A 23,126-nucleotide genomic window follows, 5' to 3' on the forward strand; every position below is an offset into this window, starting at 1 on the left:
AGAGTGCAGGGTCCCCAGTTACAGGGGCAGCACAGGAGAGGTAGAGTAGGTACGCTCCACTGCTATTTCTAGTTGTGTATATGTAGTCAGGGGGGGAGGTGCTTGCTAAGTTCCGAACACTCTTGTGCTCTTTTGTTCCCCAGGGTTTTAGGGGATCTTAGTTTTTAGAATTTCAGTGTTCTCCTGACTCCAATTTATACCCATTGCTCTTTCTTACAAACCTGGGTATAGTCCTTTGTATCATGTCTCCGAGAGCCCATATGCAAACAACTACAGCTGGTAACTCCTGATTACAGAGTGAAGATCCAATACACCCTCCTTCAAATGGCAAGACGTATTGAGATGAATCTAGAAGCTTACAAGATCACCTCACATACAGATGTGCTGCATTCACAGTCACCTGAAGAGTATCATCACATCATCTCCAGCCCAGAAGTCATTCTACCTGTTTGCCATGGAGGAAGACAGCAGCCCTTTTAATACTACTCAGCCAGATTGAACACCTACCTAAAGCACCAGTTGAAGATCAAGGCCCGTATGACATCACTGCTCCCTGACAAAGTCACCATTTCCCGGTGTGCGGTCCTTAATCCTGCCAAACTTCTCCCTCTTCCAAGGGGGGAGTGTCCCACCTCTGACACCTTGGTAGAAGAGGTAGTCGACTCTGGCATAGCTGAGGCAGTCATCTCTGGATTCGATACAGTGACGAATACATCTTTGGCCCTGACTTAACCCCTTTGCGGATGGATCAAGATGTGCATCAAGAAGACGGTTCCACACGGGTATGGTGGTGGTAGCAGAAGACGCTGTGCCGATAGAGCAGTCACTACCCGCATCCCTGTCTGCAAAAGAAGCAGAAGTATGGGCTCTCACTGAAGCCTGCAAGATAGCAGCCAACATCTACTCTGTATGGAAGACAAGAGACTTGATTACCACTAATGGAGCTGTACGCCGCCATGAGGCCATAGAAGAACTGATGGAAGCTTTGCTATTGCCAGACAGAGTCGCGGTGAGCAGGGTTCAGGCCTACATTGGAGGAGTCAAGGGAAGCAGTAAGGAGTGCCCTCACTGACAGAACATCCAAAGAAGCCCAAAGACCACTTACCAAAGAAACAGTCAGTCAATCTGTGCCTTTTAAATGACCCCAATGTGAAGAAGAAAGGAAAGATGGAAAGTCTTGAGAAAACATGTCCTGACCCTACAAGAGCAAGTCTCAGAAGAAGAAGACTGAGATAGGGTGCAGCTGTGGGCTCCTGGAGACCATAGGAAGTGGCTAGTGACCTGCTTTCACTGCCAGCCAAAGAGATATGGCAGGCTGTAGACACAGAACTGACTCTACACACCCCATACCAGCCACAGAATAGAGGGAAGGTTGGGAGGATGGGGCAGTGTAGAAAGCAAGGGCATGAGAGTCTTCCCCTTGCATTGTTCAGTATCAGACACACCCCAGCAGGGACCACTAAGTTGGGACCCTATGAAATCCTGTTTAGCAGTACCCCCAGATACTTTAACTAAACTTGTTGTTTGTTTAACTAAACATTTGCCTAACATACGTTCTTGAGTTTTCTCCTCCACATTCCAACCAGATCCAACCAGATCTCTCTCTCTCTCTCTTTCTTTCTTTCTCTCTTCTCAATCTTCCTCTTTCTCGTTCTTCCTCTTTTTCTCTCTCTCTCTTCCTCTCTTTCTCTCTCTCTCTTCCTCTCTCTTTCTTCCTCTTTTTCTCTCTCTCTTCCTCTCTCTCTCTCTCTCTTCCTCTCCCTTCTCTTTCTCTCTCTCTCTTCCTCTCTCTTTCTTCCTCTTTTTCTCTCTCTCTTCCTCTCTCTCTCTCTCTCTTCCTCTCCCTTCTCTTTCTCTCTCTCTCTTCCTCTCTCTCTCTCTTTCTTTCTGATAAAGATCCATGCATTCCACTACAAAATATGTCAGACATGAGACCAGGAGATGGCTGTCTTCCCTCTTCTACCTGATACTTTGTGCCAAGAAGATGATATCCAAGCCTGTGGACCAGAAGATGACTGTACATCTCACCTTTAATGATGTCCCACCATTACCGCCTGAGGACTGAGGAGCATGAGACTGAGTGAAACCAACCCTGATAAATATGAGCTGATTAGAATGTCTACCGCCATGTTTCCCCCTTTCTGAATAATGTGTGCCAGCGTGGAACATAGCCATGAGGACAGTCAAGAGGATAGGGTCAGCATCTGGCTTCCTATGCATAGTTTGTTGGGTAGGGAGATTCATCCACAAGGGATGGGTTCTCGTATGTGAGTGAGGTAACCATCGGCATTAGGACAAATCAATAGACTCAGGAAAAGTAAGGAAAGACTTTTGGCTATCTCCAAAGGGGGGAATATTATGGAGAAGATTATGAACTATTAAGAGTTATATGAAAATATCTAAAAACCAGGATTTAAGATGGTGTTTGAACTCTGTACCACACCTATATCTGTATTCAGACATAAGACTCAGACAGTCTGGACTTTCATGTGACAAGTGAATCATGCTGACATAGCTTAATATAAATGAGGAAATGCACTATACATTAAAGTTTACTGTATATCACAGAATAAGCTATTTTATCCAATAGGAGACGTGTTACGTATTCTTGGCTCCTAGCCAAGAAGTTCCTTTTAAATGTTTGTCCACTTCCATGATTAAACCAGTCATACTTCCTATGCAGATCCGTGTCATTTCTCTGAACTGTATGGAGGGCTAGTATGTGACCCTCCCCAGGGCCGTGGGGTACTCGGTTCTGGGTGTTGGTTAATGGGATTATGTCACGGGGGCCTGTGCCCGGTTCTGTGGCCCTGGTGGTCGCTGAAAGTCAATAAATAATAAAAATAAAAAAAATAAAATAAAAAAAAATAATAAAGAAAAAAATAAATAAAAGTATTTTGTGACGCCACCTACGGTTCCAGTATGGTTACTGGGGCTGCAGGTCAGACCTCTGGGGTGATGGTTAGGCAGCCAGTTGTTTACGCTTCCCGTAGGTGAAGCGGGGTCCCCAGGGCAGTTTTAGTAGTACACAGATATGGCGGCCGTTTTTCCTCACAGCCTTTTCAACTGTCACTTTAGTGCAGCAGCCTATGGCTCCTCAGATGAAGAAATAAAGTGCGTCACACCAATTCATTAACTCTGACCAGGTTTTACTTGCGGGTGTTATTAAAAATAGGTTCAGTTTCTGATGGGACAGTTTTTGGTGATCTGGGAACAGTTCAGGATCTCTGCACCAGGTCAGTTGTGTGGCCTTCCTGCTGCGCTGTTTCTCCTTGGTACTAGGCTGCCTGTAGCTACACCTTGTCCCTCTCTCACTGTCTTCACCTGTATGGCAGGCGGCGGGAGCTTCTCTAAGGGGCACTGCTGTACTCACTGCAGTCCCTAAGCTCTGTGTAGTGGCTTTGCCTTCAGGTGCTGCTGCAGCCAGGAGATCTGGAGTCTCCCTGGCCTCTGGTCTTTATTGCTGGGCAGATTAAATCCCTCACAATCTCATACGCCGGTGTCCGGTAATCAGCGCTGTTCCTTTGGGGATGAACCGATCTGGCTCCACCTCCCCGGTCACTCCTCTTTTGCCTCACTCCTGATCCCTCAGGCAGTCACACAGTTACTCGTACGGGCTAAGCATTGCCCTCTCCATTTTTATGTCTTCCCTCACTCTGCTGTCTACAGTCTCCTTTTTCTCCAACTGTCAACTGTCTCTCTTACTCCGCCTCCAAACCTGGATTTAAAGGGGACTTCACCAGAACTCGGCTTGTAGAGTTCCCCCTTCAGCTAATAATTACTGTTTCATTATCTAAATATTGCAAAATCTTTGCTCCAGGTCAAAAATTGTCATTTAATCACCTAAATAATGATTGTTAATTTAGTGATAGGTGACTGACATGTGTGGGCCTAGAGTTGTGAAACAGCTGGTGAAAAGAGGGAGAGGGGTACATCAAACATGAGTGTGAAATCCCGAGGTCATGGTAAAAGGGGGAATAAGTGGCCGAGGTATAAGATGGGTAGATGCTAAATTTTCTCACAGTTGTACTGAACAAACACTGGCTTGTCCTACTCAAAGATAACTGACAACTTCTGTTACTGGATGGGCCTCTCTACTTCCTTTCTTTGGCAGCCGCAAAGGTGTATGACCAGATGAGGACCAGAAAGAGCATGTGCTACAGTTCATTGCAAGCATTGCATCAAGCAGCCTCTCCTCCTCCTTAATTTCACTCACAGTACAGACCTCAGAGGTGACACACAAATTATTCTTGTTTCACCCCGTATCACAACTCTACAACCGCTCAATTGACTGTGAGCAACCACAGATGAGCAAGTCTGCAGAGCTGTTTACACATTCTATTACATGAACATCAGAGGTTCTTTTTAGAACGTGTCTTCAGTGCATTCTGCTGTCATCTGAAAGTGTAGACCACTTAATTTTCATCAAGATGAACAAGTCATGGATCCCTAATGACAAGGCTTCTGTGATTGGCTGCCTCAGTCACATGTCCATTTGCATATAAATTGGGGCCATGTTGCATCGGCGCTATTTTGTGAATATGAAACATTAGGGAAGGTGCTGCGGCCGGGGTTGCTAGACAGTTAGCTTAGTTAGAGATTTAATGCTAGGTAGCTCAAATAGAGAGCAGTGCAATAGTTTAAAATAGGAACAAACAGTATAGGGAAAAGTGTGTGTGCCACAAATTGGCACATTTCATGATGGAAATAGGGATTTGTACTTGTAGTGCTTGCTAAAGAGTTGCAAGTGAAATATATAAATAGGTATTGCTGCCTTCTCCAAATTGCGCAGTCCAACACATTTAGGCGAGCTTTCCACGTTGCGACATCGCAAGCCGATGCTGCGATGTCGCACGCGATAGTCCCCGCTGCCGTCGCAGATACAATATCGTGTGATAGCTGGCGTAGCGAAAATTATCGCTACGCCAGTTTCACATGCACTCACCTGCCCTGTGACCGTCGCTCTGGCCGGCAAACCGCCTCCTTCCTAAGGGGGCGGGTCGTGCGGCGTCATAGCGACGTCACACGGCAGGCGGCCAATAGCGGCGGAGGGGCGGAGATGAGCAGGATGTAAACATCCCGCCCACCTCCTTACTTCTGTAGAGCCGCCGGCGGCAGGTAAGGTGAAGTTCCTCGCTCCTGCAGCGTAACACACAGCGATGTGTGCTGCCGCAGGAACGAGGAACAGCATCGTACTATCGCTGCAGCAAACTTATGGAAAAGTCGGAGCCTGCACCGATGATACGATAACGACGCTTTTGCGCTCTTTTATCGTATCATCTAGGATTTACACACTACGACATCGCAAGTGACGCCGGATGTGCGTCACTTTCGATTTGACCCCACCGACATCGCACCTGCGATGTCGTAGTGTGCAAAGCCGCCCTTAGAGGTATTGTTAGGTTGTAGTCCCTGAGCTGCTGAAAAATGTGTAGGAAACAAGCTAAAAGTTGTTCTTGGCCATTTGAATTGCCTGCTCAAAATTCTACAAACACATTTATGGCATTGTTACTTATTAGTGCCTGGCCTAAAACATTTGCTAGGAAAGTATTTAAAAAGTGTTTCTACGCAATTTTAATTGCCTGCTCAAAATTCTTCAAACTTATTTATAGTTATTGTTACATACATACATAGTTATTTAGGCTGAAAAAAGACCTAGGTCCATCTAGTTCAACCTTCCTCCACCAGTTCTACATTTGGTCACTAAGTCATTTATGACCAACAATGTTGTGTGTACTGAGGAAATCATTTAGCCCTTTTTTAAAAGCTGTTATAGTATCTGCCATTACTACCTCTTGTGGTCGGCATTCCACAGTCTGACTGCTCTAACTGTAAAGAACCCTTCCTATTTATCTGCTGTAATTGCTTTTCTTCCACTCGCAGTGACTGCCCCCTGGTCCTTAGTATTGTCTTTGGAAAGAATAAGTTATGCGCCAGTCCTTTATATTGACCAAACATTTATTTATACAAATAAATCAGATCTCCTGTGAGACGTCTTTTTTCTCTGCTAAACATATCTAACTTTTTCAACCTCTCATCATACTGGCGGCCTCCATTCCTCATCATACGGGCGGCCTCCATTCCTTGTAGTAGTCTAGTTAGCGATCTTTGAACTGAATCTAACTTCTAATGTACTTCTTAAAATGTGAAGCCCAAAACTGGATCCCATATTCCAGATGTGGCCTTACAAGTGATTTATAGAAGGGTAACAATACGTTGGGATCACGGGATCTAATCTCTCTTTTTATACACCCTAGAATCTTGTTTGCTTTTGCAGCTGCTGCCTGACATTGAGTGCTGCTGCTCAGCTTATTTGTAATGAGAATACCCAAGTCCTTCTCCTGTTCTGTAGTCCCGAGTTTACTTCCATTTAATGTATACGCAGTTATAGGATTACTCCGTCCTAGGTGCATTACTTTACATTTATCAACATTAAATCTCATTTGCAAGTATCTGCCCATTCTGACATCTTATCCAGATCTTTTTGTAATATTGTACTATCAAGGTCAGTTTTTAATATCCTACATAGTTTGGTGTCATCAGCAAAGACTGACACATTACTATCAATCCCATCCACAAGGTCATTAATAAAGAGATAAAAAAGAATCGGTGCTAGCACAGATCCCTGCGGTCCCCACTGCTGACTATAGCCCATGTAGAGAATGTTCCATTTATGACTACTCGTTGTTTCCTATCTTTTAGCCAATTCCTTACCCAGATACATATAGTTTTCCTTGGTCGTGGCTTCTGGAGCTTTAGTATAAGGCTATTATGTGGTACAGGATCAAATGCCTTTGCAAAGTCCAGATAAATCACATCAGCTGCATTACCAATATCCAGGTTTGCACTTACCCCCTCATAGAACCCCAACAGGTTGGTTAGACATGATTTATCTTTCATGAATCCATGCTGTCAGTTATTATATTATTTTCTGCAATATAGTTTTGCATGTCATCCCTTAAAATGCCCTCAAACACTTTGCATACTACTGATGTCAGGCTTACTGGACGGTAGTTGCCTGGATCTACCCGCTTAGCTTTCTTAAATATCGGTACCACATCAGCAATCCTCCAATCTTGAGGCACCCACCCTGTTACTTATTGGTGCCTGGCGTAAAAATGTTGCTAGGAAAGCATGTAAAAAAGTATTTCTTGGGAATTATAATTGCCTGCTGGAAATTTTTCAAGCACAGTTAAGTTATACAGTGAAGGAAATAATTATTTGATCACTTGCTGCTTTTGTAAGTTTGCGCACTGACAAAGACATGAATAGTCTATAATTTTAAGGGTGGATTAATTTTAATACTGAAAGATAGAATATCAAAAATCCAGAAAATCACATTGAATAAATTATATAAATTTATTTGCAGAGAGATATAAGTATTGGATCCCCTACCAACCATTAACAGTTCTGGGTCCTACAGATTAGTTAGACGCTCATTATCTGCATTAAAGGCAGCTGTCTTAAATTGTCACCTGTATAAAAGATCACACACTCAGTCAGACTCTAACCTCTACAACCTGGGCGACCAAAGAGCTTTCTAATGATGTCAGAGACAAGATCATAGACCTGCATAAGGCTGGAATGGTCTATAAAACCATAAGTAAGAGACTGGGTGAGAAGTAGACAACTGCTGGTGCAATAGTAAAAAAATGGAAGAAATACAAAAGGACTGTCAATCCCCATTGATCTGAGGCACCATGCAAAATCTCAACTTGTGAGATATCCAGAATCACGAGGAAGGTGAGAGATCAGCTTAAAACTACACAAGGGCAACTTGTTAATGATCGCAAGGCAGCTAGTACCAGTGCCAGCAACAAAAGGTGGAACAATGGTAACACAGTATCCCATAATGGACTAAACTTCTGCAGTGCCTGCAAAGTCCCACTGCTCAAGAAGGCCCATGTGCAGCCGGCCCGTCTGAAGAAGGCCCATGTGAAGCCAGCCAGAGTTTGCCAATGAACACCTGGATGATTCTGAGAATAATTGGGAGAAGGTACTGTAGTCAGATGAGACAAAACTTGAGCTCTTTGTTATTAACTCAACTCGCCATGTTTGGAGGAAGAGAAATGCTGCCTATGGCCCAAAGAATACCGTCCTCACAGTCATGCATGGAGTTGGAAACATTATAGTTTTGTGGGTGTTTCTCTGCTAAGGGCACAGGACTACTTCACCGCATCAATGGGATAATGGATGGAGCCATGTACTATAAAATTCTGATTGACAACCTCCTTCCCTCTGCTACGACATTAAAAAGGCGTTGTGGCTGGGTCTTCCAGCATGAAAATGACCCAAAACATTTAGCCAAGGCAACAAAGGAGAGGTTTAAAAGAAGCACATTAAGGTTATGGAGTGGCCTAGCCAGCCTCCTGTCCTTAATACCATAGAAAACGTATAGAGAAGCTGAGGGTCCGAGTTGCCAAGCGACAGTCTGAAAATCTTAATGATTTAGAGATGATCTGCAAAGAGGAGTGGACCAAAATTCCTCTTGACATGTGCGGAAACCTTATCATCAACTAAAAAAAAATCTGACTGCTGGGCTGCCAACAAGGGTTTTGCAACCAAGTATTAAGTTTTGTTTGCCAAAGGGATCAAATACTTATTTCTCTCTGCAAAATGCAAATAAATTTATATAGTTTATAGAATGTGATTTTCTGCATTTTATTTTTGATATTCTATCACTCACTGTTAAAATTAACTGACCCTTAAAATTATAGACTGTTCATGTCTGTGTCAGTGGGCAAACTTACAAAATTAGCAAGGGATCAAATAATTATTTCCTTCACTGTATGTGCATGCTGCAGTTTTGATGTCACAAAAACTGCACCAAAAACTGCAACCGAAAACTGCAACCAAGGGATGTTGGAAATGTAAAAATAAACCCGCTTGTAATGATTCTGCATTTTTGGTGCATTTGTTAATTCTGATTTTGCTTCGGTTTTTGTTTTGTGAAAAAATAGTGATAGGTGGACCGGACTGTGAAGTCTGACCCTCACGGGTGCCTTTGAGTGGGACACTCGGGAAATAAAAAAAAAAAAAAAAATAATAAAAAAAAAATAAAGTGAGCATGATTTTCGTATCGAGTCACCGGCACGGCTGTACACTGCTCCCATGGCCTTTTATTCTTCTTCTGGCAATGCTCATTATGCTCATGCATATTCACTGTTTACCAGCATCTTTGATTGGTTGCAGTCAGACAGCGCCCAAAGCCTGTGTGACAGCCCGTCAGGCCCTTCCAATCACAGACCCCGCCTGCGGGTCTATAGCATACTGTAAAAATAAATAAATAAAAAAATTGGCTTAGGGTCCCCCCCATATTATGATACCCAGCACAGGTAAAGCATATGGCTACATGCTGCAGCTCACAGCCAGTGCGCTTATCTTAAGAGAAAAGACCTCGCATCAACTTGCATAGGTGCTAGGGAGAAAAATAGAGTCAATGAAGAAAGATAACTCCGGCACACTATATGCTTCCCAAGGGGGTTAAAGTAAACACAAAAGTAGTTGATTTCAAATGCTTTTCTTTTATTCAATGTGCAAAAAGGTGAGAAAAAACGTGCTGTACAAAACTGTAAATCCGACAGTTAGCAACGTTTCTTCTTCAGGTCGTTAGCGACCACACAGGACGCGCGGTCGGCTAATGCTGCACCATGCCTTGTATTTACCCAGACTTCACTAGCCATGCTACATGGACCTTTCCTTAGGCTAATCCTTTGAAGTTACCGCTCATTAAGCCACCTGGATTTACATGGATACTCTTCCAGGCTAGTAACCTGCAGTATCTGATTACCTGCTTTACCCCTGGACTACATAGCGTCCCCTCTATTCTTTGTTTATGGAGCTACCTCAGCCGTATTTTCTACTGCGACGAATACACTTTATGCAGTGTTAGACTATACTTGGAACGTACATGCTGTTTGAGTTACTACTATCCTGGGATCCCCCACCCGCTTACGCATGGCCTTCAGTTACAGCGTACAGAGATTTACGTTTGATCTCATGTTCGGATATCCTCCTTCACAAGCCCAGAGCTTAATCCACTACATCCCCATATGAGGTGTTTTCATATGCCATCATTCACTCTGTCGGTGGCTGTATACTTTATGGTCGATAGCGCATACGGGTATCCTATATCTTCACCTACCAGTGTTTCCTGTTGATTCTAGTCTGTCCGACCTGAAGAAGGTCTTTGGCCGAAACATTGCTACCTGTCGGAATTACTGTTTTGTACAGCATGTTTTTTCTTACCTTTTTGCACATTGAATAAAGGAAAAGGATTTGAAATCAACTACTTTTTCACTTACTTTAACCCCCTTGGGAAGCATATAGTGTGCCAGAGTTATCTTTCTTCAGTGCACATATTTTGACTGTGTATCAAAATAGGAGGAACTGCATGCAGCTTTTTTCTTCTTTTTTTAAATTAAATAAATTAAAAAAAACAGCATGCAGTCCCCCCAATTTAGATTAGACAGCTGAAGGCTGGTTTTATCAGACTGGGGAGACCCACAGTTATAGGAGCCCCCAGCCTTAAAAAAGCAGCTCTTCCCGATTGTTCTGGAGCGGTGGTAATCAGGGTAATTGAGGGGTTAATAGCAGCCCACAGCTGCCACTAAGCCCTAGATTAGTAATGGGACCTCCCATCACTAATAATATAAGTAAAAATATATAAACACAAATGAGAAGATTCCTTTATTTGAAATAAAATACAGCACCCTCTTTCCCCTCTTTATTAACCCCAAAAAGACCCTTGAAGTAGTGCCACAATCCACACAACGTGCCACAACAGTCCTGGCTCTCCTACACTCAAGTTGGAGAAACCAAAAACATGTCCGATCTCTCCAGGCTCTGGGAAACACTGACACGCAGGACCCAACTGGCAGAAGTGACGTCACTCAGTTCACCAAAGATCATACCCGTGGCATGACCTCCAGTGACCTTAGTACTGCACTCTGGCTAAAAGTGCAGGGCCATGCCGTGCACCTCGCCAGCCCTTTAACACTGAAATTATTGTTCAGGGGTTGGGGAGTTCAAGTCAGCCATAAACCCTCCTCCCCCAACACTTTAACACTGACAGTGCCGGCCGATGAGTCTTGGAGTGAAGAGCAGCTTCGAACCCCCCCTGGCACTGTCAGTGTTATTGGGCTGTACGGGGCACGGCTCTGCACTTTAACAGTGACACTGCTGGCCGGCAAGAAGGGAGTTCGGGGCTGCTCTGTGCTACCAGATTCCCAGCAGGCACTGTCAGTGTTAAAGGGTTGGCTGGGTGCAGGTCATGACCTCACACTTTAATAGTGGCATTGCCGACCGGAGAGAAAGGGTTGCGTTGTTAGTGGGGGTAATGATCAAGTTTGCCTTCTCTGTCTTCTCCCACCAATTATGGGCAAAAGAGATGGGATCAATATCTTCTTCGTCTCTAGAGTTTTCTGCGCTGATCACCTCTTCCTCCATTTGTTCCTTGGCTCTTGCACCTTCACTATCACTTTCTCTGTTACAATGATCAAAACCAATTTGTATCTAGATTAGAGGATAAACTACCATATAACCATGAAAAACCTCTAAAAAACAATTTTATTAAATATTCATTAAAATGCTCCCAATCTAAAACCTTTGGAGTCATACCCAGCAGTTCAACACTAGACAAAAAGTCGTGATTGTGAATAGTGTATAAGGTCCTAGAAATAGGGCAGTAGGCCAAGGGCGTGCGCCCCCCGTTCGTGATTTTTTAGAGGGTATCGCAATATGGGATGGAGGGACCTAGTATTCCCTAATGTTTATCCCTACCTGGCAACGGAGGTGAATACACCTTAAAGTTTTTGGGTGCCCCCGTTCCTCGGTGGCTAGCCCTAAATGCCCCTGTCACTATTCCTGGCCTATAACCACCACCAGTGCATTGTGTTGGAGTGATTAAGTGGTCATGCATCAAAAGTCCTACCTCGAGACCTTATATAAATCAAACACAGATATTGTACATCACTAGTATTCCAGTTAAATAGTTTCAAACGCTATCCGGCCTCAATCATTAATTCAGCTAGTACATCATATTGTTGAGGGAGATATCAAAAGGAATTTCTGGGGAGATGAAAAAAGGTCTTGACAGAAGGTATGATAGGCCCAACTGTCCTAGTACTTATCTTGCCAGGACCGTTATTACTCCCATTGCTCCCGACGCGTTTCTCCCCAATATAGCGGGGTTCATCAGGGGAGATGTAAATTGCAAGTTGTCACTATCCAAATTAGGCCATCAATCTCATGCTTCCATATGTCCTTCCTAAAATTAGGTAATTTTCAGTTTCCCTCTGGGGGTCCGGCTGCTGTCCTGGATTACCCTGCCACGTGCTGATTGTGATGGTGAAAATCTACTCCCAGATCAGCGATGCACCATAAGGGAGGGTCTGAAGACAGTGAGTGCTTGGAATAGCAGCGTTTCACTGTGGCACTGACTACTTAATAGTCTGTTACAATGAGCCCACCTGGATCGATCGACTCTACCGTCCCGTGACACCTGCCTTTGCGACGACTGTCCGAACCTTCCAGGAAATGGTTTCCCTTCCTCATCATCCTCTGCTTCCTCCTTTTCCTCTGTGCCCCCAACCTCCTTCAGCAGACTATTCAAAGTGTGCTGCAATATATAGATGAACATAATGGTGATGCGGATGAAGATATCGTAAGCGCTAACCATCTTTGTAGCCATTTTGAAAACTGTGTAGGAGGGTGCAGAGGTCCTTCATAAGTGCCCACTATGCAATTGTGATTTGCCCCGCATCCGTACTGCATTGTCCAAAGTTATGCATCATGACATAATGTACAAAGGCTTGTTGCTGCTCCCACAGTCGCTCCAACATGTGCAGAATAGAGTTGAGCGATGTTCGAGGTTCGCCAATTTCATGTTCGAGTGATTTTGGGGGGTGCTCGAGATCGAACTCGAGCTTTTTGCTTAAAGCTCGACAGTTCGAGTTACGTTTGAGAATGGTTCAATCAACAAAAAGCCTAGCTAGTTACTAACTGGCTTTTCACTGTAATAGTGTGAATCACTGTGATTCACGCTATTATCAAATTTCAGCGCGGTTTAGATCTGTGCTGCTGCTGAGTGCTGATATAATGCCGGTCGCCATTTTTTTTTTTCTAACCGCGCGTGCAGTGGAGTGTGCCAGGATGTCAGCCAATCACAGACACACACACAGCTAGGTGGATTTTTGCCAGACAAGCAAGGGCATGTGTCATAGGCTGTGCATGTCACATGTCCTTGCCTTATAAAATACGGCCATTTTCCCTGTCGCCGCCATTATCTCCTTTGTGCGTGTGGGTGAAAGTCACTGCTCACGCTGCTGCTCCCACTCCTTCTGTGTGCACTATAGACATAGTGCAATCTACACCGCGTAGGGATTAGGGACTGCTGGTTATTTCAGCCCTTTTTAGGGCTAAATTCCAGGCGTTCATAGCCATAGCTGCTAGGCAGGTCCGTGCAAATGCTGTGTACAGCTTTAGATGACAGCATCTGCCTACCTTAGCTCAGGAATTTCCTTGCTGCATTTTTTCATTGGCAGGGATAGAAAGTGAGGCTTCCTTTCCTGTCCTGCTACACACAGAACCCGGGCACTCTACCCACCTGCCCAGTTTTGCCATGCTATTTTTTTTTGCCCAAAGAGCTGACACCTTTTGTGCCATCCTAAAAGTGTCTGGAATACTAAGTTAGTGTTCCTTTCCTGTCCTGGTATCCACACAACCTGGGCACTCTACCCACCTGCCCATTTTTGCCACGCTTTTTTATTTGTCAAAAGCGATGACACTTTTTGTGCCATCCTAAAAGTGTCTGGAATACTGAGTTAGTGTTCCTTTCCTGTCCTGGTACACAACCTGGGCACTCTATCCACCTGCCCAGTTTTGCAACGCTTTTTTATTTGTAAACTGTGCTGCCACTGTTAGGGGCATACAAAAATTGTCTGTGATAGTCAGTGTTGGTTCTCCAGCTGTCAATAAAGCTGGACCACCTCTGCAATCTACACGACCTCTCAATTTTTGCTACCACATTTTAAATGGACAATCTTGTCGCTAACAAAATGAGTGGCAAAAGGACAGATGCTAATGGAAAGGGGAACAGGCGTGTTGGAAAAGGAAAAAAAGTTTGTGTCAGAGGGGAAGGTGGCAAAGCTTCAATAACATGTGCTGAAGATAGGCCATCTTGCAGCAAAAGTAAGATGTCTACTACTTTCCATGGACAATCCGATGTGCTCCCATTTTACGGAACCGCACAACTGTAACAAAGGTAGATGATGCAAAAAAAAAGAACATTCTTGAATGGATCTCAAGTGCTCCATTAAGTGCCCTCTCCTCCACCTCAACTTCAACATCCAAAAAACAACAGTCCTTTGAGTTGTCATCCCAATCACACTTGCTTTCTCCCAGCTCTCAAGTCTCCACCCGCCCTGCAGAGTATGGTGTAACAGAGATGGCTGAGTCTGCAGAGCTGTTCAGTCATACTATAGCCTGGGAACTAGAGGTCTGCTCCAAAGCTACAGTGAGTGCAGACCAGGAAATGGTCTGCAGTGATGCCCAGAAGCTTTGTGATTCTGATTCAGGCCGTGATGACCAAGTATCTGAGCATAATGTAGACTCTCATTCCCAAACTGTAACACCTGTTGGTGGAGACAATGAGGAACATACTGATGATGATGAGACGCAGTTACCAGATTGGGATAACAACTTAACTATTCAGTCAGGGCAGGAAAAGATTAGGTCTGAGGGCAAGAGGAGTGCAAATACAACGCTTGATGATGAAGTTCTAGATCCCACTTACTGTCAACCCACAATCAGGCACTCAAGGAGGTCACCAGATGCGGTGGAGGAGGATGCAACTGACGACGAAGTTACCTTGCGCCTTCCTGGACAGAGTCGGAGTACTGGAAGCACGTCTACAACTGCATCCTGAAGAAAGGAAAAAATTCCAGCAACTTCAGGAGAAAGTAGAATTTTCTTAAAAAACAGTTTCTTTATTGGTAATAAAAATATTAATATTCCATCCAAGCAAGACAAAAAAATAGAGAGGCAAGACAGAGGAGCTGTTTCCTACGCGTTTCAACCTGAATAGGTCTTAATCATGGAATGCATTCCATGATTAAGACCTATTCAGGTTGAAACGCGTAGGAAACAGCTCCTCTGTCTTGCCTCTCTATTTTTTTGTCTTGCTTGGATGGAATATTAATATTTTTATTACCAATAAAGAAACTGTTTTTTAAGAAAATTCTACTTTCTCCTGAAGTTGCTGGAATTTCTTCCTTTCTTCATGTGTTCCCACCCAGGTCAGGGTGTTTCCGTGCACCGGAGGTAAGATTTGGGAGTGAAGAGGGGAGAGCTGAAGTTTCTTCGTTTTTGATACAACTGCATCCTCAGCCACAACTCTGCCTCTGAGCACAAGTCGGGGTGGCTCTGCAGGTCGCATGGCCTCTAAGCCTTGCCTAGCCTCGTCCTTTTTTCACCTGGCAAAGGATCTCCCAAATCATGCGATCTGTAAAATTTGTCTGCAGTCTATAAGAAGAGGCCAACACCTCACCAGTTTAACAACTTCTTCCATGAATTGTCATATGAATATCAAGCTTAAGTCCCAGTGGGAAGCTCACCGTGCTGCAATGTGGCCTAGCGGAGCGGGCCAAACACCGTCTGCCCTTCGACTGCATCCGAGCGCTCTTCATCTTCTATGACTGTGGGGACAGCTGTCACACCTGTTTTTCAACGCAGACCTTCCACGACTTTAACCACAACAGGCAGTTTGCTTGGCAGGTCGTCAGTTGGTTTGGAAGGGGAAACAAGTGCTGGTGTAGAGCTCTCTCAGACATCGAGAGCACCAACTTTGGATGAAGGCAACATCATGTCTCTGCCTGCACTTTCCTCACAGACCTGCAGTGTTATTATCCGGAACCATGGAAGACCACCACAAATCATTGGTAAAAGGTGACAAGAGCATTGGCAACTAATCTGGCCGCCATCCCCTTACTAACCATCACAACTAGAAGTAGCCGAGGGGTGGACTAACATCCTGTGCACCGCGAACTCAGCCGGAGAACTAACTATCCTAAAGGAAGGAAAGATGAATAACTCTCTGCCTCAGAAAATAGACAAGAATAGCAAGCCCCCCACATTCAAAGACTGCGGTGATATAGAAAAAACACAATACACAGATAGATGACAGGATTAGCAAAACATGGAGGCCCCCACTGACTAAAATAGGAAAGGACAGGAAAGGGACTGATGGTGGCCAGAGTAAAACCCTGCAAAATTCCAAATTCCTGATAGTACAAAAAGGCCCTCAGATCGCACGATCTGAACTCCCGTCCTATACCAGGTGCTTTTGTCATACCAATGAACAGAAAACAAGAATCATAACAAATTCAACAAGCCACAAACACATGGACCCAAAGGAGCTATACTCCAAACAGAACTGCAGGGAGTTCCCCAGCCAAGCTACTGAGGGGAAAATCCCTGCATGCAAATAAACTGAAAACAATTACAGCAAATGACAAACCCAGATAAGAGCAAAAGAACCAAACAATAAATAAAGAGCAAGGACTTATCTTGGGTAGATGAGGTGTGGAGCAGAATGAAGCAGGCTGGTGATACAAAGAACAACTGACATCTGGCATAGCCAGCTATCAGACCAGGATTTAAATAAGCAGAGAGTTAGCAAAGGAAACGCCCATTGCACAACACACCTGGTCCAAGTCCAAACCATTTCTGGCCACCAGAGAGAGCCTCCCAGCAGCCAAAATATAACTAACATTCACAACAGTACCCCCCCTTGAGGAGCGGTCACCGAACCCTCACCAACGCCACCGGGTCGCTCGGAATGAGCATGATGGAAAGCGCGAACCAACCTGTCCGCATGAATGTCAGACGCCACAACCCAAGAGTTATCCTCCTGCCCATAACCCTTCCATTTCACAAGGTACTGAAGCTGACGCCTACTGCGACGGGAATCCAGGATTTTTTCAACCTCATACTCCAGATCACCTTGTACCAAAACAGGGTCAGGAGGTGCTGCTGCAGGAACTGTTGGCTCCACATGTTTCTTCAACAAGGACTTATGGAAGACATTGTGAATCTTAAATGACGCAGACAGAGTCAAACGGAAAGATACAGGGTTGATAATCTCCGAAATCTTATAAGGTCCAATAAATCTGGGCTTAAATTTAGGAGATGGAACTCTCATAGGAAAATTTTTAGAGGACAACCACACCATGTCCCCTACTTTAAACCGGGGACCAACAGTCCGACGCCAGTTGGCAAACTTTTGGGCAGTTTCTTGGAACTGAAACAATTTATCCACTACCTGCCCCCAAATCTGCTGCATTCTGTTGACCACCGAATCCACCCCTGGACAGTCAGACGCCTCAAGCTGCCCTGAGAGGAACCTAGGGTGGTACCCAAAATTGCAGAAAAAGGGGGACACCAATGTGGTAGAGCTAGCTCTATTGTTAAGGGCAAATTTAACAAAAGGCAAAAACAAAACCCAGTCATCCTGATCCGCAGAAACAAAACACCGCAAATAGGTCTCCAGGGTCTGGTTAGCCCTTTCAGTCTGACCGTTGGTCTGAGGATGAAACACCGAGGAGAATGACAGCAGAACACCCAATTTGGAGCAAAAAATCCTCCAAAACCTGGATACAAACTGCACCCCTCTGTCAGAAACAATGTTTTTGGGAATACCATGCAAACGAACAACATGTTGGAAAAACAAAGGCACCAACTCTGATGAAGACGGCAACTTAGATAAGGGAACCAAGTGGACCATCTTGGAGAATCTATCACAGATCACCCAAATCACAGTCATTTTGAGAGAGACGGGAAGCTCTGAAATAAAATCCATAGAGATGTGCGTCCAAGGTTTCTTAGGTACCGGCAAAGGCAATAATAACCCACTAGAACGTGAACAACAGGGCTTGGACCTAGAACAAACTCCACACGACTGCACAAAACGACGGAAATCCCGGGACAGGGAAGGCCACCAAAAAGAGCGTCTCACAAGATCCCGAGTACCAAAACTGCCAGGATGACCCGCCAAAACAGAGCAATGAACCTCAGAGACAACTTGGTCTCTCCATTGGTCCGGGACAAACAGTTTCCCTGTAGGACGTCTCTCAGGTTTATCCCCCTGAAATTCCGCCAGTGCCAACCGCAGATCAGGCGAAATAGCCGAGAAAACAACACCATCATTCAGGATAGTAGATGGTTCGACATCCTCCAAAGAGTCAGCGCATAAACTCCTGGAAAGGGCATCGGCCTTAACATTCTTGGTGCCCGGCAAAAAAGAGACCACAAAATTAAACCGGGTAAAAAACAAAGCCCATCTGGCCTGCCGAGGATTCAACCTCTTGGCCGATTCCAGATAGATGAGATTCTTGTGGTCCGTAAGCACCACAACTTCATGCCTTGCCCCCTCCAACCAATGCCTCCACTCTTCAAATGCCCACTTCATAGCCAATAATTCCTGGTTCCCCACATCATAATTCTGTTCAGAAGGAGCAAACTTCCAAGAGAAAAAGGCACAGGGTTTAAGTTTACCTGAAGTAGCGTCTCGTTGAGACAGAACAGCACCTGCTCCGATCTCTGAGGCATCGATCTCAACTTGAAATGGGCAAGACACATCAGGTTGCTGCAGGACTGGGGCAGAAGTGAATCGCCTTTTAAGCTCCTGGAAGGCCACAATTGCCTCTGGGGTCCAATGCTCAGCATCAGCTCCCTTCTTTGTCAAATCTGTCAGAGGTTTGACAATGGCAGAAAAATTGGCTATAAATTTACAGTAAAAATTAGCAAACCCCAAAAACCCCAAAAACCCCAAAAACCGCTTCAGGGATTTTAGAGAAGTCGGTTGCACCCAGTCAAAAATAGCCTGAACCTTAACCGGGTCCATTTCGATAGCGGATGGAGACAAGATGAAGCCCAAAAAAGAAATCCTTTGCACCCCAAAGAGGCACTTTGACCCCTTAACGTACAGTGCATGATCCTTAAGTATCTGAAAAACAGCCCGTACTTGCCCAACATGAGAGTCCCAATCATCAGAAAAAATCAAGATGTCATCCAAATACACAATCAAAAATTTACCAATAAGGTCCCGAAAAATATCATTCATGAAGGCCTGGAAGATGGAGGGTGCATTAATGAGCCCAAAAGGCATCACTAGGTACTCAAAATGCCCCTCAGGAGTATTAAAAGCCGTCTTCCATTCATCACCCTCCTTAATACGGTTGAGATTATACGCACCCTTGAGATCCAGTTTCGTAAACCATTTGGCGCCCTTTACTCTAGAGAAAAGATCAGACATCAAAGGAAAAGGGTACTAATATTTGACCGTAACTTTATTAAGAAGACTGTAATCAATACAAGGCCTCAACGACCCATCTTTCTTAGCAACAAAGAAGAAGCCAGCACCCAAAGGAGAAGATGAGGGCCGAATGTGCCCCTTCTCCAATGATTTAAAAAAGAAAAAGTTTTTCCAGCTTACCCAATATATTGTAGGATCAAGCTGCTATGACTATAGAGGCTCTTAGCACGGATATATGGTAGAAGCTCTTACCAGCACAAATAGAAGGGATGAATCCAGCGAGCCAAAGTTGTAGTAGATAAAAAGTTTCTTTCGTCTTTATTTCACTCATATTAAAAAAAGTCTTTGTCTATAGCAGCATAAGTGATGACAGACAGAGGTAGGAAAAGTTGCTGCTGGCGCACGGCAAGACGCGTTTCGGCTAAACCTTTATCATTGCCATTTCTACTACTTTGGCTCGCTGGATTCATCCCTTCTCCAATGATTCCCTGATGTATGACCGCATGGCATCATGTTCGGGCACAGACAAGTTGAAAATCCGCCCCTTGGGAAATTTACAACCCGGCACCAACTCAATGGCACAGTCACAGTCCCAGTGTGGGGGCAGAGAATCAGATTCCTGGTCATTAAATACATCACGGAAATCAGACAAGAAAGCCGGAACATCAACTGCTTGAGCAGACGTGGACGACACGGAAAGGTCCTAATGCAAACCTTGACAACCCCAACTAGCTACCGACAAGGATATCCAGTCAAGAACTGGATTATGGGTCTGCAACCACGGAAATCCCAGTACCAAGGTTTCCTGTAGATTATGCAATACTAAAAATGTACAAGTTTCCTGATGCGCTGGTGTAAAGGGGGCTTTACATGCTGCGACATCGCTAATGCGGAGTCGTTGGGGTCACAAAATTTGTGACGCACATCCGGCCGCATTAGCGATGCCGTTGCGTGTGACACCGATAAGCGATTTTGCATCGTTGCAAAAACATGCAAAATCGCTAATCGGCGACATGAGGGTCCATTCTTAAAAATCGTTACTGCAGCAGTAACGAAGTTGTTCCTCGTTCCTGCGGCAGCACACATCGCTGCGTGTGACGCCGCAGGAACGAAGAAACTCCCTGTTATGATCCGGAACCATGGAAGACCACCACATTCATTGGCAAAAAAGGTGACAAGAGCATTGGCTGCCATCCCCTACTAACCAACACAACTAGAAGTAGCCGAGGGGTGGGCTAACATCCTGTGCACCGCGAACCCAGCCGGAGAACTAGCTATCCTAAAGGTAGGAAAGATGAATAACTCTCTGCCTCAGAAAATAGACAAGAATAGCAAGCCCCCCACATTCAAAGACTGCGGTGATATAGGAAAAACACAATACACAGGTAGATGACAGGATTAGCAAAAGGTGAGGCCCCCACTGACTAAAATAGGAAAGTACAGGAAAGGAACTGATGGTAGCCAGAGAAAAACCCTACAAAATACCAACTTCCTGATAGTACAAAAAGGCCCTCAGATCACTGGATCTGAACTCCGTCCTATACCAGGTGCCCTTGTCATACCAATGAACAGAAAACAAGAATTATAACAAATTCAACAAGCCATAAACACATGGACCCAAAGGAGCTATACTCCACACAGAACTGCAGGGAGTTCCTCCACAATCCACTGAGGGGGAAAATCCCTGGAAGCAAATAAACTGAAACCAACCACAACAAATGACAAACCCAGATAAACAAAAGAACGAGACAATAAATAAAGAGCAAGAACTTATCTGGGGGAAATGTGGTGTAGAGCAGGATCAAGCAGACTGAAAATACAAAGTAAAACTGACATCCGGCAACAGCCTGCAATCAGACCAAGACTTAAATAAGCAGAGAATTAGGAAAGGAAACACCCACTGCACAACCCACCTGGTCTCTGTCCAAACCCTTCCTGGCCACCAGAGGGAGCCTCCCAGCAGCCAAGACATAACTAACATTCACAACAGCTCCCCTTACCTGCCTCCCGGCTGCTATGCAGAAGGAAGGAGGTGGGCGGGATGTTATGTCCCGCTCAGCTCCGCCCCTCCGCTGCTATTGGGCAGCGGTTCAGTGACGTTTCAGTGACGTCGCTGTGACGCCGCACGGACCGCCCCCTTAGAAAGGAGGAGATTCGCCGGTCACAGCGACGTCGCCGGACAGGTAAGTATGTGTGACGGCTCTGGGCGATGTTGTGCGGCACGGGCAGCGATATGCCCGTGTCGCGCAACAGATGGGGGCGGGTACCCACACTAGCGATATCGGGACCGATATCGCAGTGTGTAAAGTAGCCTTAACTCTCGTAGGCACCTGGGTCCAAAATTGGGGTTTATGTTCTGCCAAAGGGGTAGCATCAATGCCCCGTAAAGGAATAAGAGTTCGCAAAGGAACCATGGGAAACCACAATCCCTAGCAAACCCAAAATCCATCAAATTGAGCGCTGCCCCTGAGTCCACAAAGGCAAATGCAGAAAAGGAGGACAATGAGCAAATCAATGTGACAGACAAAAGAAACTTTGGTTGCAAAGAACCCACAGTAACAGAAGTAGCCAATCTCCTTTCACGTTTAGGGCAGACAGATATGTTATGAGAAGCATCTCCACAATAGAAGCACAGTCTTTTCTTCTGTCTGAACCCCTGCCGACTAGCATTAGAAAGGACCCTATCACACTCCATAGGCTCAAAAGGCTGTTCCACAGGCACAAAACCAGCAGGTATCTTCCTGCGCTCACGTAACCGCCTATCAATCTGAATGGCCAAGGTCATAGAGGCATCAAGACCAGAAGGGACGGGAAATCCCACCAGTACATCCTTCACAGCATTAGCAATACCCTTCCGAAAAAGAGCTGCAAGCGCATCATCATTCCATTTGGTAAAGACCGCCCACTTTCGAAATTTCTGACAAAACGTTTCTGCAGAATCCAAACCCTGAGTTAAGGACAACAAGACCTTTTCTGCTTGGTCCACAATATTGGATTCGTCATATAATAAACCCAAGGCCTGAAAAAAGGAGTCCACATCATTGAGAATCGGATCATCAGACGCTAAAGAGAAGGCCCAGTCCTGAGGGTAACCACGCAGTAAGGAGATGACAATCTTAACCTGCTGTACGGGATTCCCTGAGGACTTAGGGCGCAGGTCAAAAAATAATTTACAATTATTTTTGAAACTCAAAAATCTCGACCTATCTCCCGAAAAAAATTCAGGAACGGGAATCTTAGGCTCTGCAAGGGGAGTCTGTGCAAGATAAGACTCTATATGACGAACCTTAGCATCAAGATGAGCAAAACGCTCACCCAATTCATCCATGCTAGAAAAAAAAATCTTCCACGGAACCCAAAGAAGAAGAGGAAAAACACCTAAAAAAAAATTTATTTTTAATTTTTTTTTAATTTTATTTTTTCTCAGCAGCCTTTTTTTTCTCTCTTTTTTTTTTCCTTCTTAAGAGTACCCTTTAAATTTGTTGGCCGGGTGTACTGTTATGATCCGGAACCATGGAAGACCACAACAAATCATTAGTAAAAGGTGAGAAGAGAATTGGCAACTAATCTGGCCGCCATCCCCTTACTAACCATCACAACTAGAAGTAGCCGAGGGGTGAACTATGAAAAAGAAGAAAAAATATCCAGCTTCCGGAATAATAGTAAAACTGCTGCAATTTTATTTAGGACGGGAAAAATGACACAATGACAAAAATAGGGAGCCCATATGTGGCATAAGGCTACGCGTTTCGAACGCTGCCTGCGTTCTTTGTCAAGCCGGCAGGAGTATCAGCAGATAGTGATGAGCGAGTAT

At 44.8% G+C, this 23,126-nt stretch overlaps 1 protein-coding gene across 1 annotated transcript in view; it reads right to left on the minus strand.

The window, feature by feature from the left end:
- Positions 1-23,126, minus strand: part of LOC142302168 (uncharacterized) — a 552,463-nt gene that overhangs the window by 253,334 nt on the left and 276,003 nt on the right. The window lies entirely within an intron of this gene.

Source organism: Anomaloglossus baeobatrachus, chromosome 4 (assembly GCF_048569485.1).
Source record: "Anomaloglossus baeobatrachus isolate aAnoBae1 chromosome 4, aAnoBae1.hap1, whole genome shotgun sequence".
Taxonomy (NCBI): domain Eukaryota; kingdom Metazoa; phylum Chordata; class Amphibia; order Anura; family Aromobatidae; genus Anomaloglossus; species Anomaloglossus baeobatrachus.